Below are 19,388 nucleotides of genomic sequence, written 5' to 3'. Positions count from 1 at the left end.
CCTTTCTAACATTGCCGTCAGATAGCTGCCACGTGACATGTGCAATGGCCCCCGCGCTAGGTAAGTACACCTTTAGTCAGCCAAAACCGGGAAGCCACTGTGGCGTCGCGGAAGCGCGCTCGTGTGGCAACCCGAAAGTTTGATTCCCATCCCGACCTTACTGTACCAAATTTTCTTCCAAAGCCATTAATTTACTTTGTTTACAGGACCCTCCATGAGAAATTTAATGCGAGTCCGCGCATTCTTTTCGCGTGTTTTTACTCTTTGCGCCGTCAGCCATATTTCTGCAACCACCGCTTGATCAAGCCGGATTTTCTGTCGCATGGAAGACATAGTGCTTTCGCTTTAATAAAGCAGTCTCGGAACCTTTCGGCTGAAGGTTATGTATTCAAGTGCAAGTACAGTGCTTAAAGGAGTTAGCGATTCAAAGCACGCCACGTAGTGATGTGAACTGACCTGGCGCGCGACTTGATTCCAATTATTTGCTCGTGTGTTGGCCCTGGTATTAGCGCAGCTTTAGCAGTAGCGCGAGACTAGATTGAACATCTCTCCGTCGTGCTAGCCGCAGGACTAATTTGTCATTAAAGGTAGAGCCGTTCGCTGCACATGAAAATCACGTAATATTATCACAATGGTAGATGCGCAACAAAGTTCCGCATGCCAATCCTATGCAATCTTCCGCGTGACAGAGCTTGGGTATATACCACCAGGGCAGCTAAGTAGCTACGGCGTGGCGTCGCTGAGCCTGAGGTTGGTTGCGGGTTCCATTCCCTGCCCCGACGGATGCATTCCAATGGAGACGGAGTGCGAGTACCCTCGCGTACATGGATTTTAGGTGCCCGTTAAAAGACCACAAAACGTGGAAAAGAAACCTGGAGTCCTCCCCCTGAAACGCACCTCAAAGTCCGAGTGTTGTTTCCGCATGACAAAAAACCACACCATAAAATTTTCAAGGCGAACCTTTCGCAGCCAAGCCTTCCGGACTTTTCTTCTTACCACGGCTGCGGCTCCTTCCGCTGTCCTACCGAATAGTTTACGCACAAAGAGTGACTGAAATACGAGCCAGGTTTTGAGATCGAACCTCGACCTCCCGGCACCACAAGAGCTGGATCTATTAAGCATAGGCCACAATCTTTTTTTTTTTTTCTGTAATTGCTCTTAGATCACAATCGCGCGCTTGCAGATCTCGTGACAACGCCATGTAGCTCTTTCAGACGATTTGCGCGTTCATCAAATCGCGGAGCATGCACGTTGTTTCCATATGCACGCAGCACGCTACTTTCCATATGTTCACGATGGAATGAAACGGACTAGTAGCCAACCTTATCCCAGTCTTTACATTCCTACTTCTTCCGGCAATGTACTTTTTCTGGCTTTTCTTCCATAGTCAAGCATCAAACATCGCCTTCGTCCTCGTAAAATCACTGCGTCGACGTCCCACACTGTCTATTCGCATGAACAGATCTGCATTTCGTTACAGCTCGCGAACGGTGTAGCGCATAAAAATTGGGCGACACAAAAGTTGTGACCTCCGCCTGTGCATAAAGATAAACACTGTGCGAGGTTGCACATTGCCTAAGAGGAAAAATGAATGCGATCGCACGAATCGAATTTAGCTCTAACTACCCGCGTCGTCAAAAGTTCGCTTTGCATAATTTGCAGCGCGTGTGTTGGACGTGCATGTTTCTTTTTTTCTGCAGCCTCTGACGGCAGTAGCTATGTTATTTTCACCGCTTGTAAGTGCACAAAGGGTACACCTATTTTATCGTTTCTCTCATGTGCAATACCGACCCGCTAGCCCCCTCCCCACTCCCAAAGAAAAACGGTGACATAAAGAAACCAGCCTGCGGTAGCTGTGATTCAAACAGAAAGGAATAAATTAGGCACAATTCTGCTCACACGTTTCATCTCGATGGCACCGTCTGGTGTAACTTTATCGCCCGCGCACAGCTGGCCTCACGTGCCTGTCGAACAAACTCGTCAATCAGTATAATTCAAGTAGACTGTCGCGGTGGCTCTGAATTTCCGCACTAAATGTTTCCTGCCTGTGCGCACAGTCTGTGGCGTCAACTCTTTTTGTCCCTGCGAAGAGCACGAGTTGACGCAGGTGGGTAGACTTTTGCGTTAACGTTACCCGCAATGCAGGCGAGCTCTTACGCAAGCTTCGGAAACAGAATTTTCACTCTGCCCCATTGTGAATTAATGAATTACCGGACAGCACAGGTGCAATCCGACCGTCCTATTGAAAGGCTGCGTTGATGGATCTGTATAATGGTTGCAATTCGCTTTTCCTTGCAGATAAACGTGTCTTTCTCGTCCGAGACCAGTGCCAGAACACGGCTGCTTCCTTTTTCCAAATCTTGCTATATCTGATACGATATGAATTTTCTCACTCATGAATAAATTTTAAAAGTGTGTACCTATTTTACATACAAAGAAGAAGACAAGCTAACTTTTTCAGTATTAGCGCGACATTATTGTGGTTTTCAACCAAGTTAAAGCTTTGAGATTAATGGAAATATTTAGAGTACGTTCATGTTGCTTGGTTGCCCTCACCGCCTTTTAATGACTCTTCTAAGAATATGCAACCTTGACAACTTATGTTTTGAACTCATGTTGCTAATGAAGTGCAGTGAATTGTCTACCTGCTCATAAGCATGTTGTTCTTGCAGCAACAATGCAATTTATCGATGTTCACCGTAGTATCTAATAAGGTATACTAAATACATTATTGTAGTTATGTAGAGTAAGTATATGTTTTCTTTATGATAATTGGGTTATAGTGCTGGGTGATGCGCTCTGAAATATGCAACTGGTCTAACAATTGCGCCTCGTAGACCGCTACTCAGCCGGTTCTCCTCTAGTAACTGAGTGCACTGAAATTATGAGCCGCAGCACATAAATTCAGTGCCTTCGCGTACACAATGAATGAACACACGTTAACGAACAGAAATTCGGTATTTGCACGTTTGCTTCATTACTCGCGAAGAATATTCGATGGTGCCCTCAAACGCTGTCAGCGCTTTCAAAAACTTTATCAGAAATTGCGGGTGCGCAGCGCCAGTCTCTGAATTTCTCTGCGAAATGTGAAACGCAATAATTTTTTTTATTCCACTGAGCGTGGTTTCTCACTCCGGATACCTTGTATACAGCGGTAAAAAATTGCATTTCGTTAGCCAATTTACCGCTCTCTTCATACTCAATGTCAGCATTGGTAATAACGGCGTTTGTAGTATCTAGTTTACAAAACAGAACCAAGCTTTGTTTCTTTCGTCCCTTGCTTAGCGAAGGCACTAATACATTAGCGCAAGCTCTTGGGCCAGTTGGTGCATGATGAACTTGAAAAAAGCGGTACCAGCGAAACACAAAAGGGGGCGCGCACACAAGAACACCGTGTCTAATGTCTTTTCCTTGTGTGCGCGTCCCTTTGTGTATCGCTGGTACCCCTTTTTTCAATTTCATCACTTATACATGTTACTGTTATAGAAACCGCAGGGACAGACAAGAAAGGCAACGTACTTGTCTTGATTAGGAAAACCACTGCTTAGCGCGACAACCATTTTGCAGCTGCCTCTCATTCCAGAGGAAAGGACACTGAGCCTGTAGGGAAGAGTAAGGTGTGGGTAACGGAACAGGCAATGTTCGAAAGCTGGCGTTAATTATTATAGCGAAGACAGCGGTGGGGCGCGGATGGTGCTGCAGTTTCTCCCGCGTTACCGTCACAAGCATGCATTGTCCACCCGGTGAGCTTAGTTTTCCGACACAACAGGAAGCGCGAAGATAGTACTTGGACAACTAAAAGACGACGTACTCAAAAGAATTCTGCAGATACAACGCACGTCGACCAATCTATGGGAAGCCATGTTCTCTTTCTTTTTTTTTTGAAGCGATTATACAAATGCTTATAAATTTTACCATTTCATCCTTGCGTCTTTGGCGCAAATCAAACTTCCTTGCGCGAATGTCTTCTCGTTCACGCAGCACGTGCCGATCATCTGAAAGAGCTAGTTAGTGTGGGTGCAATGTAAGTTCACCATCAATTGTGACCTAATTTCTTGAGCATCAAGCTGCTATGCTGGGGGAACGCAGTGTCGAACCCTTAATCAAGCACGTAATCCCTTTTTTTTTTTACTCCGTACTGTAAGTCCGGAGGCCGGGTTTGCAAGAACAGCTTCCCGTTAAAAATAAATGTCGGCGCATTCTTCGCTTGGAGATTATTGTTGTCAAGAAGGCGATCAGCAACTTTCAGCAACTTTTATTGTGATGGATTTGTAGCTTTAGCTGGGTGGCATGTGTTATATGTTATGATGATTACTATGAAGAATATTTTATCACCATGCCATCCATTAATCTTGAAATCTCATGGTTACATCGGCAGACAAACGAAGTGGAGATCTTGGGGCTAACCAGCGCTGAATCTTACCAAGACACAGTAAGTTTTTCTAACCGCTGCCCCCCCAGTTGAAACACCGTAGCAACTCTCCCTTGTTCATAGCATCATGGCTGCAACATGTTTGCAGTGGCTGTCCATGAAATGGCCTATTCTACGCGGAGATGTCTCTTACGGATTTAGTGCTATCGCTTTAATATATTTATGGAAGCATACCCCTTGTGTCACATTGCCATGTCCATTCTCGGGGATTGGCCAAGAATAGGCGCATGCCAATGTCACATACGCCGTGCCGAACGTGTCTGTTCCAGCACATATTCACTGGCACATACCCAGTGAACCAAGTTCCCTACTAGTCCATTAGCCATCGCCAACAAGATACCAAACTACCACACTACCTGAGCGGGTGCTCGGAGGGAGAGTTCAGGGCGCCAGCGTCGCAGCTTAAATCCACATGGACGGAGGCACGCAAGGCGTCCCGCCACCTTGATGTCTTGTGCGAGCTGCACCATGAGCGAGTACGAATCACTTACGGTGACTGGATCACCACACCTGATTAGATGGTACAGTAAATTTCTATAAATTACATTGCTACTGCAAACACAACGTGCTTATAAGCAGCCAGACGATTCGCTGCACTGTACTGGGGCAACATGACTTCTAGCAGCAATTTGTCTGTTCGGGCACATGCCCAGAAATCCATGTTGTCTGCTCAACAAGACAGTAGTGAGCGCCACTGTATATGTAAGCAGGTTAGCCATCTACCGGAAACTGGGCGAAGTTACCACAGCATACAAATCGAATTCCAAAAATAACGCTTTTAGACGCCTTCGTGTGGTTCTAAGCGTCAACGAGAGTTTCAGACATTTTAGAGAGAGAGAGAGAGAGCGAGAGAACTGCTGAGACCGTACTGGAGTGTGCAAAGTTCAAAATGTCGCTTGCGTTAGAAGCCTGTGTCTGTGGCCTAGTATGAGTCGAAGATTGGTCTATAGTGGCAGAGGTCCTAGTTCTAATTCCGCCATCGCACGCGTTTTCTTATATTAAGAAGCATTTTCTGTTAAACATACGTTAAGCCTACTTGGCAAGCACCTCACCAGTCAATTAAGCTAGCCAATCTTCTGGAACTTCGCCTTAAAACAGTTTTGCCCAGAAAGGTTCAGCTAAAGATAAAAAGTGTCATTAGCACAATACCTCAACGAGTACAAATACATGGTTTCTCGAAAAACCATGTATAGTGTGAACAGGAACAACAGATCAACCATACATAAGACAACTCTTTCAACAGTCTCTCTTATTTGGGGTAATAGAACCTATACTACACAGTAATATCGTTACTTCACAGCTTTGATTTAGCACTGCGAGGTTGCCGGACAGGATGACATATCCCGTGTGGCCTTATCACGTGTGAGCCTCTATTGAAGCCGAGCTTTCTTTTTTTCACTGACTGCATCCGCTACAGCTGGCCACCGAACATCGTTGGGCGAGGACATTCAATCAAGCCACAAGATTGAAATCAGCCAACTTGTTCGCGGCCACGTTACGCAACCTGGCCAGTCTGTCCGCGACTGCTGTATAAACGTCGTCACGTACAGGGAACGGGATTTTGATTAACTCGTGCGCTATGGAGGGAGGGGGGACCGTTTGTGCAGCGGCTGCATCACGCCGTGGATTTCTTGCGTTGCGGCAACAACCTGTTGCGCGCATCTGCACGTTAATACTCGCAAATATTCGCAAACGCCCACACAAATACCCCTTGCGGCATCGTACATTTCCGCGTGGCAACGATGCCACCATGCTGTTGTTCCTTGACGTCACCAAATAGGTTCTTTCTTTCTCATAGCGCTTGAAAGCGAGGTGATGTGCACCATGCGATCGCGTATCTCAAGCATCGTTGGTGCTCGAACAAGTGATGCGTTCACGTATGAGGCAGCTTTATATGCAAGACTTGTCCCATGTTTCTCGCATTTGTCTAGCGATCGACCGATCCCTCGACATGGACGGCCTGCGTCAGATTTCGGCAGCATGGCTCATGGCCTTCGTTGCCGTAATTACCGGGAAAGAAGACATGAGACTGGAGGCTAGCATGACGCCCGTGAGTTGGAGTTGTTACGCTCTTCTTTCGGCAGCCTGAGCTCAAAAAAGTGCCACTGTAGTTAACAATTATTGCAGTACTGATAACATTAAATATTTCGAGGCAACTTGAAGACACTAACTATTTAAGACCATGACGACAGGTGTGGCATGGTGCTTGCGGTGCTGAATGTGCTTCGATGAAAGAACGCTGTGCGATTTCTGAGATGCTATGGTTAGATGGTGCAGTTATGGTGGTTTTGTAAAAAGTAATAGTAAAAAAGCGTCTTGTACATACTCCTACTCTCCGCTTGTACGTTAAGAGGTAGTGTAGTTTCTGTCTATGTTGTGGCTTTTGAAATTTTTTTGTAACGCTGCGTTTCTCTTACTGAAATCATAAGAATATATGGTGTATGTATAGGGTATCTGTACAAAAACATCGAAGTTATGTTTATGTACGTATAAGAGCCGATGCGTACAATGCTGTTATTGAGACTAGGAGTAGGTAGTAATGTCTTTCTGCCCAAAGAATGCATAATAGCACATGTGCACAATAATAACGGTTTCTGAGACTCGGAATAGCTGGAGGCCTAGTTCGGCCTAATCTCCTTTTCATTGCCTCAATAAAAAAGTTTAAAAAGTGTAGGGTAGCCAACCGGACTCAGTCCCGGTTAACCTCCCTACCTTTCATTTATCATTTTTTCTCTCTCTCTCTCTTACCGAATGAAGAACAGCTCCTGTAGTAAAAATGTAAACCTAATGAAGATCCGTTTTTTTTTTCGATTTTAGAAGGCTAATATCCTCAGCCCTGAAGTAAACTGGTGAAGCTTGAAGGTTATGTAGAAGATATGAAATCTTGGCTTTCACGACATTTTCGTCTTGCAATGGCGTGCTTAGTCTGACTGATGATGACAATTATACTACGCTTACTTTCGCGCTGACGCAGTGTGAGCTCGTAAGATACCACGGCTACCCATGCGAGACAAGTTACGCGACCACGGACGACGGCTACATGCTCCAAGTGATCAGGGTTGCTCACGGCATGCGCACCGACGGGCAAAGTGCCGCTGATCAAGGAAGGGAGACGCCACGTCGACATCCTGTGCTCTTCGTGCCACCATTGCTCGAAACGTCCGCTGTTTACTTCATCAATTTCCCTTGGGAGAGTCCAGGCAACTATCTATCTCTATCTAGGCAACTATCTTTCGTGACTGAACTATGTTCGTTAAATTGAAGTTCATTTTTATTGCGATAGCAATCACATGGACACCTCAGGCGCCTTCCTGCCGTCGGCGGGGACGTCACCCTCGCCGTGAGGTTCCGTATAACGGCAAAGGGCAATGAAATCGTCGCCGCTTGCCGTAGCTGTATGTGCGAGTGAACGGGTGTGAGGGTGAGCCGGCGTTCGCGGCTCAATCTCGCGCAGGTAACGGCAAAAAGTGGGAATGAAACGCAATGCCTTCCATCGCACATGTCTTCGGTGGGAGGGGACGAAAGCGGGGCGCGTTCTACTGCGGGCGGCCCGGACGCGACTTTGCAATCGCTAGTAAGTACAGCGGGGCGTGTGGGCGCTTTTGCTCCTTGAATATACGACTGCCTACGCCCTAAAACAAAATTACACCCGTTGGGTCGTATCTTCCCGCACAACGATAATCGCCATCGGTATTCCCCGTATTTCCTTTTTTTATCGCTGCAAGCCCGGTACTTCGCAGTCACGAACGGCATACGCGTTATCACCATGACATAGCATTCTCGCCAGGATAGTGAGCGCAGCGTGTTCAAGAAAGGAACCGCAAGCAAGACAGATGACGATTATCGTTGTGTGGCAAGATACGACCCAAAGGGTGTAGATTTGCTTAAGAGTCTAGGCATTACGGAGGAGTTTGTTAGCGCGTGGTCTGTGCGTTTGTCCCTAGGCATCCCGGCATTGCGGAGTGGGGTCGAGTCGAGCCGATGTACGCGCAGCCCCACGCGCCCACTCGCACAGCGCTACTGGCATGGCGCCTCCTCTCCTTGCTCCCCTCGCCGGCGATCACCGCTTTCGTGCATCCACCCCGGACTGCGCCCGGACACTCATGAGCCACTAAAGGCTTACGGCTTAAAAATGCAGCGCCGTGCTGTCGCGCGCTCCCGGCTGCATCGAAAGCCATCTGCGACGGGGGCTGGGTCCGCGCTGTGCTGCGTCTTCGTGACGTGCTTCGCGCTGATGCGAGCGGCTGCACGAAAAGTCGATTCGCTCGCTGCTGCGGCCGCGTTTGTTCACTGCAGCGTTGCGACAGCGAGTTTCCGCGGTCATCGAGTGAGATGTGTTCATGATGGCTTGTGCGCGCGTGACCCCGTGCTTGTTGATTTAGTTAGCATGCCTATGTTTGCAAGTTTACATGGCCGATAAAACTACTATCGTTACTTCATATAGCTGTCCACGAATTTGCTATCGCAATCGATGCTACGCCTTGCGTGCGAAACTGTGGCTTTCTTCTTATGTTTGTTGAATCTTGTTTATTTGAAGTCCGGTTTTGATTCGAGTATTTGGACGACGCTTTACAAGTGCCATTAGTTGGCAAGAGGACAATAACGAGCCCAGGACTGTGTGTACAGACAATTCTGGATAAAAAATTAGAAACAAACTAAGATCGCTGTCATTCGATTTTCCTTGAAATTACAATTGAGAGAGACTTCCTAGTCGCTTGTTGAACATAATGTGGCGCCACGAATTTACGTCGTCACAGACGCTTTTCACAACATAACTGTTGCACACGTCCAAACTAGATAAAGCGCTCAATCAACAGTGGACAAATAAAAAAGACTTCAGCATAAAGCCAACGTTACGACAAGAGGACTTCGCTTGACAAGAAAAGGTTCCCTTGTCTTAACGTTGCTTCCATCTATATGGTTTGTTCGCCGTCAGTTGAGAATTGCTGTTGGCTACAGTGTAAAGGCGCAATGCATTTAGTTGCAGTTCAGAAGCTGTATGAAACGCCGCAATGCATATTATTGCAAGTTCCCATTTTTATTGAGGTGAACAGCATGCAGCTATTCAATGTTCAGTGCAACTGTCCGAGGCTTTTGAACTGTGGACACTCACACGGACAACGCTTCTTGCTTTCGACAGGGTTTTACGCTAGAGCTCAGCACTTAAATGTAGCACAATAAAAGAGGAATGAAGAGCGCAGTTAAATAATACATGCATAAGGTGCCGCATTCTTAGGTGAGACACAGGGCACACCTTAGACGTATGTCTTGATCTGAGTGATTAGAAAGTCTTGAAAGTTCATCATCATCATCGTCGTCATCATCATCATCAGCCTATTCATGTCCACTGCAGGACGAAGGCCTCTCCCTGCGATCTACTTCCCTCAAAATCGGTTAAATGTACACTTTTCTCCAGTGGCAGCAACAAGCTTAGGAGGGCCTCTACCAATTGTACATACGAGCTGTTCCTCTGATAACCAGCAAGTCATTTCTTACGGGACCGTTCAACAAACACATTTTAACCCAATCCGTGTTTCTCCTTCGGAATGCCCGTAGAGTGCGAATGCTTGCACTTTCGCCGAAATGTTCTGACTACAAACGACTGCCACAATATGCGAGCCGAGGAAGACATACCACTACCACTTGCCACCTGCCCCAGTGTATTTGCCGATCCTTGTGCATTATTCATTCCTTTTTACCTTTTATTTTTAATGGGGGTGTACTCCATTTTTTTTTCTTGCCAGGCTTTCTGTTCGCCGACAGCGGATTCGATGTCTGGGCCATGAGTAACAGGGAGTCAAGGACCTACTCAAACAGCACGAAATTTTCGCAGAGGGACCCTAAGTACTGGCAATGGAGGTAACACGCACGTTTCTCAGTATCTTTGCAGCTAGGCAAAACAGAAACATGTGGCAGATTTTTTTGACATTAATTGCTTAATATCGCTGCAGCTTCGACGAATTAGGGCGCTACGACTTGGCCGCTTGCATCGACCATGTTCTTAAGGCCACGGGCGCCCCCAAACTGACAACAGTGGCACTCTCTCAAGGTGTAATGGCGAACCTTGTGTTGCACTCTGTACGGCCAGAGTACAACAAGAAGGTAAGGTGCTCTCAGGTATGTCAAGTCAGTAAGGATGAGCACCTCAGGCCCCGAGCGTGGGATTTAAAGCATGGATGTGCCCCTGTCACGTGTAAACACCCTCCGTGAGTCAGAAACTGCAGATCTACATTTTGTTAGCGTCGGTTGATTGCGGTCGCAGTGAAATACTTTGGCTATCTTTTTGCGCATACATACGAGCACAGACAAGCACGCATCCACACAAACAGAACAAACAGAAATACGACAACGTGCGTGGAATATACGTCGCAACACCTGCACAGTGTACTCACTGCAACTACGAAGGCACTTTGTCTGCAATATTTATAGGACAAAACTCGGACGTCAATGTGGAATTGAGGAGGATGTTCGAGGATCCCTTTAGTAAAGTATATATAGCGACGGTATAATAAATTAACTTTAACAATCCTTCGTTTTTATTACTGCTACGCCAGAATTGCTATTTGGTCACTGAGAAAGTGCGTCAGCGAAAGCATCCGCCTCGTGTCACTGATGACAGGAGGTGCATATGAAAGCGGGCGCCTACCTGGAAGGACATTCCTTGCTAAATGCACATCCTATTCAAAAGTTGTGCCTTCTAATAGCAATAAATAGAACTTGAGTAACAAAATACGTGTGCTAAGTAGAAAGTGACATGCAGCCAATTTACTTGGTTAGCGGCGTTGAGTTATCCTACAGGATAATTCAGCATCGCTATCCGAGACAATTGGCTGCTTGTACAATGAGCCCTTGATGTCTCCCGTGTTAGCAGCTAAAACGCTAACTACTGGAGGGGTAACAAACTCACGCTTTGGTATTGTAGATATTCCTTTTCGCTTAAGTTCAAAGAAAATAATTTCCCTGCGCGTTTGGACTTTCCAATTTGTGAAGATGTGGTGTTCGAGCATGTCGAGTACGTATTTTCACTATTATATAAAATCTATATATGATATCAAAGGTGCCCAAGATAAAAAAAAGGACTCTCTAACAAAAAGTAGAGCCATCCCTTTACCGGCAACAATTTACCAGATATATAATAAACATTTAGAATACTAAACAATTACTGCAGTAAACCAGCCTCTTATGGTGACTTTGATACAGCCGGTATAATTACAGCAAATCCAATAGCACGCTCTTAGAGGGAAATAAATTAAAAAGCGCATGCAAATAAGTGACGCCATTTGGTTACCATAAAGACAGTTTGCATATTATTTACACAATGGTATGCGACAAATGCACCGAAAGGACGCAAGAAAACCACTTCACCCATGCAGGTAGACCTTCTCGTGGCGTATGGTCCTGTCGGAAATCTCACCCACATCGGGCCTCCAACTTCGCTACTAATACCGCATGTCCCTTCTCTCATGGCAAGTTGTTTTATTCTTATAGAAATGTAAAACCATGTAATCATAATAAAAATTTTGCACTTGAGCTCTTTAACTAAGTACGGTACCATGATTTACAAGTAGAGCAATGTGACTCAAAATAAGTTGTTCATAGACTAGTTTGCTGAGACTTGGTAAAGCCAGTGTAACCCAAACAGACACAAAGAACACAAGGCTGGACACCGCCGGCGATCGGGGTGATAACAGTAAAAAATATATACCAAGTGGTAGCACATTTAACGAAGGAGATGAAATGCGCCAATGGTTAATGAATTTATATGCACGTATTTCTAGCAACGGCAATTGAACTTGTAATTTAACGGAATAATCGCAGTCGAATGCGGCTTAGCACGCACTGACTTGATCTCCTTTCTTAATTTTGACAAATACTGCGCCTTAAATAAAGCCGTGATTTCTATAGAGGAAGCATACTTCTAGCAATAACTTACTGCTACATTATTGTGCTGAGAAAGAACTTGCTACGCTGTGATCAGACCTGAAAAATAATTGAAGAATTCAGTCGGTAGGGTAAGCGAGTCTAAGCCTTAAGAAGCTTTACAGAAAACTCAAAGAACTGGCGCATTTAATCGTCTTTCCTTCGAATCACTCTCCCTAGCCAAGGTAGCTGCCAACCATGCCCAATCGTAGGACGCCTAACAAGCAGTTCACCAGGGCGATAAGGCAAGATTGGCTTCAATGTATGATGGTCCAGATTTGTTGAATCCAAAAGAGAACTGAAGAACAGTGGCAGCGTGCCAACATTCCGAGAAAGCCATGTGTTTTTGTCAAGGAAGCAGGCAGTATCCTTGGTGGAGTTAGTGGGACAGTAGAAGCACCATACTAAATCAGTTTATGCAAGTAGTATTTCGCCTCTAAGGTCTGTGTACATTCATTTAGTAGATCTTGAAATCAGACTTGGTGGTCCCGCAAAATAACTTGCAGCATGATTTTGCATGATAGAAAAGAAGTAGGCGGATATTTTAGCTACAATAAGGAACTCTATGGGGAAAAAATATTGGCAGCATGTAGGTAGGTCTCAAGTATTTGGGAAGGAAAAAAAACATTAACCAGAGAGGAAAACTGTTGTAAGGCAAGTATATCAGTCAGGCATATGTGTGCCTCCTGCTTTCACTATTAGTTATGATATCTCATTATGGCGACCCACTCTTGAAGGCGCCTACCTTCAAGTGTCAAATCACCATTAGCAATTATATGTTAACATTTTGGCAGTTTCAGCAAAGGAATTTGACTTTAGCTACGGTTGCAGTTACAAATTTTGTAGACTTCTCTTGGAAGACAAAGTGATCAAGCCGACCCCCTCATGGATCTTTGCAGAAAATTGTCTACCCGTTCACGGATGCAGGTTACCTTGGTACTTCTAAAGCCCTCAGGGCATTGATCTCAGCGGCGTGTACCCTCTGCGGAGGCGCCCTCTGTGCTCTCGGCTTCACGCTAAACGACTTTTGCAGCCCGGAACAATTCAACGTGGTGAGCACCAATTAAGGAACTTGCGATTCAGTCTAGACTGCCAGTTGCGTGACCAAAATAGCCTTTATTATCGCAGTTGTAGGATTCGCTGCAGCCCATCACAGAGTGTCGCTTGCAAGAAACGACGGCAGGGACGTTCAAAACACCAGCATATCGTTGTCCCTCTCATTATGAGGGCTTTACATGCTGCGCATGGCCGTCGGAAATCAGGCACTTGAAAGGAAGAACGTCCGGATGTCAACAAGAGTGACAGTGCGGTGGCCACTCTCTGACCTGCGGGCTGAGACGAGCACCGAATCGCCAGTCAGCTTGAACGTGTGCAGAAGTGCGAAATACCCTGAACTAAGCACTACAATATGTGTCATCACACTCGGTAGCACTTTGCGATTCTCCAACTTCTCAACCATAGTTCGCTACCCAATGTAAACTTTTCCATTTGTCGCAGCTTCCGGGAGCCAAGACTTCAGTGTTTTCGTTTTTAGTGTGTAAGGTTTAACGTCACAAGGCGGCGTTGCTTTATGTTTTTGTAGCCTCTGGCAAGTCAGTAATAATGCTACGTGAAACGGAATGAACAAAACGACACGGACGACGTTTTTCTATCTGTACTCTTTGTCAGTCTTCAAAGTGAAGGTTAAAGGGACGTGAAAGAAGGTGACCAAAACTGAGCGATTACGCTGTAAATTGCTTAGAACTTAAATATCGATGTATCTGCATTGTGTCAACAGGAGAGAAACGTACACGATTCGAAAATATGCTCGTTTCGGCTTATGCTGTGAATGATCAAACAACCTTCTATCATCAAACATATCTGTTTGCGCAAATCAGTGCTGCATCCACTCTATGAATTGTGCAAACTTAAGGTATAGACTACATTCCTGTTTGTTGAAGAGAGCACAGGGGCTGTCTAAAAGCGCATCTGGCAATGCAGCATTTCAGTGAGCTATACTTGCCATGCAAGTTTACGTAACTACTCTATAGCTATACAGCGTTATTAATTTAATCTGCCTCAATATAACATTTATGCATACCAATATATCATAAGAAGGTAATTTATTTCGGTTTCGTGAGTGTTATTGTTGAGGCTAAATTTCCATTTCAGATATGTAAAACTAATGTGAGCACGTAGTCTTGGTATTTCCATTTTGGTCGTTTCACTGATTATTTCTTGTGAACGTCGCTTAATTTCAGACTCGTGTTCCAGTATACATGGGTCACATGCCGATGGGCACAACCGTGCAAAACCTTCTTCATTTCCACCAGGTATTACATCTTTTTCGCTTTCTGTTCGAGTGGTGCAAGGGCTTAGGTGACTTTGTTTACGCGAACAAGTTACGATACGGTAACTTCATGCGAATTTCATGTTGACAGATAACACAGGTTTCCGAAATTCAATGTAAAAGGAATGAGAGATATCCTTGGAACGTCGAGTCTAGTTTGCTGATTTGCTTATAGAGAAAGAGAGAGCGAGAAAGAAAAGGCAGGGTGGGTAACTATAGACTTCATCCAGTTTGCTGCCCACACGTGGTAGAGTTGTATTCTAGAATGCCCTTGCAAAGCACTCGGATGGTTCGGCATGAATGTCTCATCATGAGCATGTGGTGGATGTCTCCAAAAACAGACTTATGTGTGAAAAAGTTAAGGAAAGCACACGTGGTTGCCATCACCGTGCAGAACGAATGGACTGATTCTCTCGAATGTCGTGCACCGTATTCTGTCTTGGCTACCTACGCAACAATATGAATGCATTTGTTCATGTGGTTGACACTTGAGCGCTGCCAATAAAGCTATCACTGAAAGCGAAGCTTTCTTTGCATGCCTTGCTTACTAAACCTCGTCTATTGGTTCGGCGCCACATCCATTGCTCACAAAGAGCTATTTTATTACACGTCTAGTGGTCGATGTTTCAGAAGAAACGAACACAGTAGGCAACAAAAGATAGTGAAGCTAGTGCTCCTCAAGCACAAGCGGCACGTTGAAAAGAGCGGGAAACGAATGCCAGCGCAGACCTATTACCTGAGATCCTATTCGAAGCTGATACAATTGGCGCAGTTTAGTCAATTTTAGCAGAGAGCAACAGCACTGCTGAGCGGAATCTGTAAATCCTTTCTGCGGCTACACTACTATTTGTACTAGTTGTACTATTTGAAATACTATTTGTTATTTGCTCATTGTTTTCTGAATGAAGAATAAACTGAAACTGAAACCTTCAGTCTAGATAGGATGATGTGGCAGTCGTGCTTCAGGGAATGAATTCTTCATTTCAGCTTTACAAAGCCAGGAACTTCGTCATGTACGACCATGGTCCCTCCGAGAATATTCGTCGATATGGACAGGTAAATGACACCCAAGATTTTTAGCAAACGTTCACAATTTTCACTTTACGCAGCAGACTTGACTCTGAAGAGGTGTTAGTGCAGATACGCATTGCCGAGACAAAAAGGAGTGCCTGTAATGTCATTACTCACCATAACTTTTGTAGTGATAGGCTGTTATCCTTATTTCTCAATATGTTCCAATATTTCATGTATTGTACGGTATATGTAATAGCCTTTCTTTCCAGCGCAGAAAAAACGGGACAACCGAATGAACAAGACAAAGTGCTGACAGTCGACTGATGTTTATTGTTGGACTAAAATATGAAAATCTAACATAATCAACCGAGACATAACCACCTGTAACCAACTAGCCCAAAAGTACATTCTTGTTACAAACTGTTGTCCTGCAGACATTTAAGCACTTAGGCTGATGGCAATGGCAATATATTAACACAAGCCCTCGCCCTTCCCCTGCCTGCTGCTCTTATATTGGACTTGGGATAAGATTTGCTAACATTGAGAGAAATCCAGACACAATCGTAAATATTTCCGCTAAAAACTACAAAGAACCACCGCAAGGCACCACATTGCACGCGTTTGAGCGCCTTTTCTTTGTCGACCATATGTATCAGAAGGACGGGAAAAGTATATAAATGTCCTTTTGTTCTTCTCGTTGTATTCCTTCTGATGTGCAGAGAACTGCCCCACCGTACCCATTGGAGCGCATACGTTTACCGGTGGCCTTGTTTTGGTCACACGGGGATACCTTGGCTGGAGCAACCGACGTGTCGACAATGGCTGCCGCTCTTGGTTCGAACGTCATATTAAACTACGCGGTTCCTGTTCGGACCTTCCGCCACCTAGATTTCGCCACTGGATACAGGGCTAATGATATCTTGCATAATGTTGCCCTAGAACTCATTCGAAAGCGCATTGGCCGAAACCCTTAATGTCAAAGGAATGTAACTTAAATATATAAAAACTTTAACGTGTTCTTTGAACGCACGGGGCAAATGTACATAGGGAACATACTTGATAGAGTATATGATTTGTATAATTGGGATACTGAAACGTGTTCCTAGAACAACTTCACTGAGCTGCCATTGAGTTTCCGTTCTGGTAAATGTTTATTACGAATCGCTTTGTCAAAATTACATGATTAACAGTAGTCGAGCAAGGAATGTCACTGCATCCAACCGCTTCGACGAGGGGTGTTTGCGTTCGTTTGGGCAGCAACGGCTTCTGGCATTCTTCGTTCTTCAGTTTAGCGTAGCTGCGTAGGAAGGAGTGAAAGGCATCGTGTCATAAAGATCAGCCCTATTTTGTACACCATCACAGCCAGAACTGCGAGCATGACTGCTTTAAGCAGTCATGCTATCTATTAAAGTGAGTAGTCATCTGTTTTATTTCTGTGAAGGAACGATGGTGATACAATGAGACAAACGTATATATTACGAGCAGAACTGCAACCAAAGCATAAAAAAATGTTGCTTTCTAGGCCATTTCGTCTTCCTTCAAGTCTGTTATATCTGTAACGCACTGTCATTATTATCGGCAACAGAATGCACTGTTTTCACTGATATTGTTGCATGAAAGATTGCACGGTAGCGAAACTATGCCACAGTGCAGAGGCTAGCAATTAGGTGCAAGGGCGCTTTGTGGTTTTCCGTTCGGTGGCCGCTGATTTCATTGCCGAGTCACGTAACCGCAAGATCGGTGGCAGAAGCACCGCCTCGGTGCGTCTTTGAAGTGGAAACACATGGAGGGTGGTATAGCTTGACCTTGGACCTATGGAACATACTGTGCCGAAGTAGTACATGTCGTATGTGTCGTCAGTTACTTGTCGCAGCACACGATAATGGCCAGTGTGCAATGAGACAGGAACTTTACAAAGAGCCACATGCAAGAGAGTCTCATGCAAGGTGTCTAGGGCATAGTCAGGTGACCACGTGTGTCACCTCTACCCTCTTCACCTGGGCAATTGTATGTTGTCTGCATTTCAATAGGGTCAAAGTCAACGGTACGGGGACTCAAGTGGCGCGTTCAATATGTAGGAACACCTTGATGGCAGTCAACCTTGTTCTACAGGGTGGACGTGAAAGACCTGGCTATTAGATTTGGTTCCAACGTGATCGCCAACGACGTAGATTCCGACACACGTCCAGCTAGTAGAACGGAAAGTTAGACTAGTTGGTGGAAGTTCATCTTGTAGTAAGGGGGGGGGGGGGGGGGGCTATACTGCGCTATAAGCACACGTCCCTCACCCAATAAAATTCAGTTGTGAGTCTGCGCGCATCCTTCCCACTTATACTTCTGTTGTTCATGTGTTTAAAGCGCACCAACCCCCTTTTTACAAGACGTCCAGGTACCTTGATTTCGCCACCGGATACACGGCAAACGACATCTCGCATGACATAGCCATTCAAGTTATTCTCGAACAGGCAATGAAAGTTCCGTGATCTCAACTTTCAAGATGTTTTTTGTGTGAAGTTTGTAAAGTTCATGAGATTGAAGCTGCGTCGTCGCCTTCTGGCGTGGAGCGATGTCAGCAGCGACAAAAAATGCTGGCAGCAACAAGATTCTGCTAAGGAGATAAGGCGGAAGTTTGTACTTTGAGAACACTACGTACAAGAATTCTCGTTTGCGCAGTTGGCGCTTCAGAAATTGCCTTTTTCCTGTTTGTAAAATGTCTAGTGAATCCTACCAGTGTCCTACGATGCCTTCCTTCTGAATTCGCATGCATTTCCAAGAGGTTTACGACCACAAAATATGAAGAAAGTAAAAACGGAATCACTCTTGCAGGATGCACCCAAAGTGGGCTTGTGGAATTTTATTTTCTCGAGGCAGACGCTGTTTTTTCTTGCTTCTGTATTCGCTTGTACGCCGAAAACAATGCTTTCCTACAAAAGGTACTTGCTTGAGAAAGCTTCGACGACGTTTGTAACGACGACGCTGGTGTTTCACAGGAAAAGCAAGTTTAAAAGCAATTTCAGATTAGTTGCTTGAGATTACATGAAAATGAAAAAAAGACAGAAGAATAATAAGTAAAATGCAAAAAAGCAAATGTCAATAAATAAAAAAGATGGCTAACAAAAGCTGAAAGTATATTTAAAATACCTGACGGGCGAGTGTATTACAGTAGAGTACGATTCGGGTTCCGTAAACTGAAGTTCTCGTGATAGGCCGTTACGGAACTAGATCGCTAGGACGACGAAATGCAGATAGAAGGCACATAGAAAAGCTAGCTCACAGTTGAATTCTTACTGAACATAATAAAAAGCATAGACAGACACATTACGCATACAAGGGTAGCTAAAAACAACATAAAGGAAGGCACGGCTCTAACATTGTTCAACGTGCTTCAACTTATTGTTAAGTGACAAAAATGGTTGGCTTACACAGAGACCAGCATTCTAGCATCGGCAATTTCTCGCGTGGACAGGAAAAAGAAAGCTAATTTTGAAACAGCAATGCCACTGGCATGATAAGTAAAGCTACGCACGATGAGATAATAGCGTGCTATTTGAGAAATTTTTAGTTTTGCAAGACGTGCATCGACACACTCTAGTTTTGCAATGATGAACTACCAACCGGCGGAACTGCCTATCATATGCTGACATAGCTTCCTGTAGAAAATTACGTATGGCGCCACAAAGTGAAATTAAGCAA

At 45.0% G+C, this 19,388-nt stretch overlaps 2 long non-coding RNA genes across 2 annotated transcripts; both read left to right on the top strand.

Moving 5' to 3' along the window:
• The first annotated feature begins 9,944 nt into the window (after positions 1 to 9,944).
• LOC126544677 (uncharacterized) lies at positions 9,945 to 11,892 on the top strand. The gene is made up of 3 exons (XR_008608308.1): positions 9,945 to 10,291; positions 10,384 to 10,534; positions 11,806 to 11,892. It is a non-coding gene; the product is annotated as an uncharacterized lncRNA (long non-coding RNA).
• A 1,368-nt stretch (positions 11,893 to 13,260) lies between these two features.
• On the top strand, positions 13,261 to 17,420 carry LOC126544678 (uncharacterized). The gene is made up of 4 exons (XR_011890471.1): positions 13,261 to 13,404; positions 14,593 to 14,664; positions 15,669 to 15,737; positions 16,415 to 17,420. It is a non-coding gene; the product is annotated as an uncharacterized lncRNA (long non-coding RNA).
• The last annotated feature ends 1,968 nt before the right edge of the window (positions 17,421 to 19,388 follow it).

The sequence above is a fragment of the Dermacentor andersoni genome, chromosome 10, assembly GCF_023375885.2.
Source record: "Dermacentor andersoni chromosome 10, qqDerAnde1_hic_scaffold, whole genome shotgun sequence".
In the NCBI taxonomy this organism is placed as follows: domain Eukaryota; kingdom Metazoa; phylum Arthropoda; class Arachnida; order Ixodida; family Ixodidae; genus Dermacentor; species Dermacentor andersoni.
This window is presented reverse-complemented; position numbering and strand designations above follow the sequence as displayed.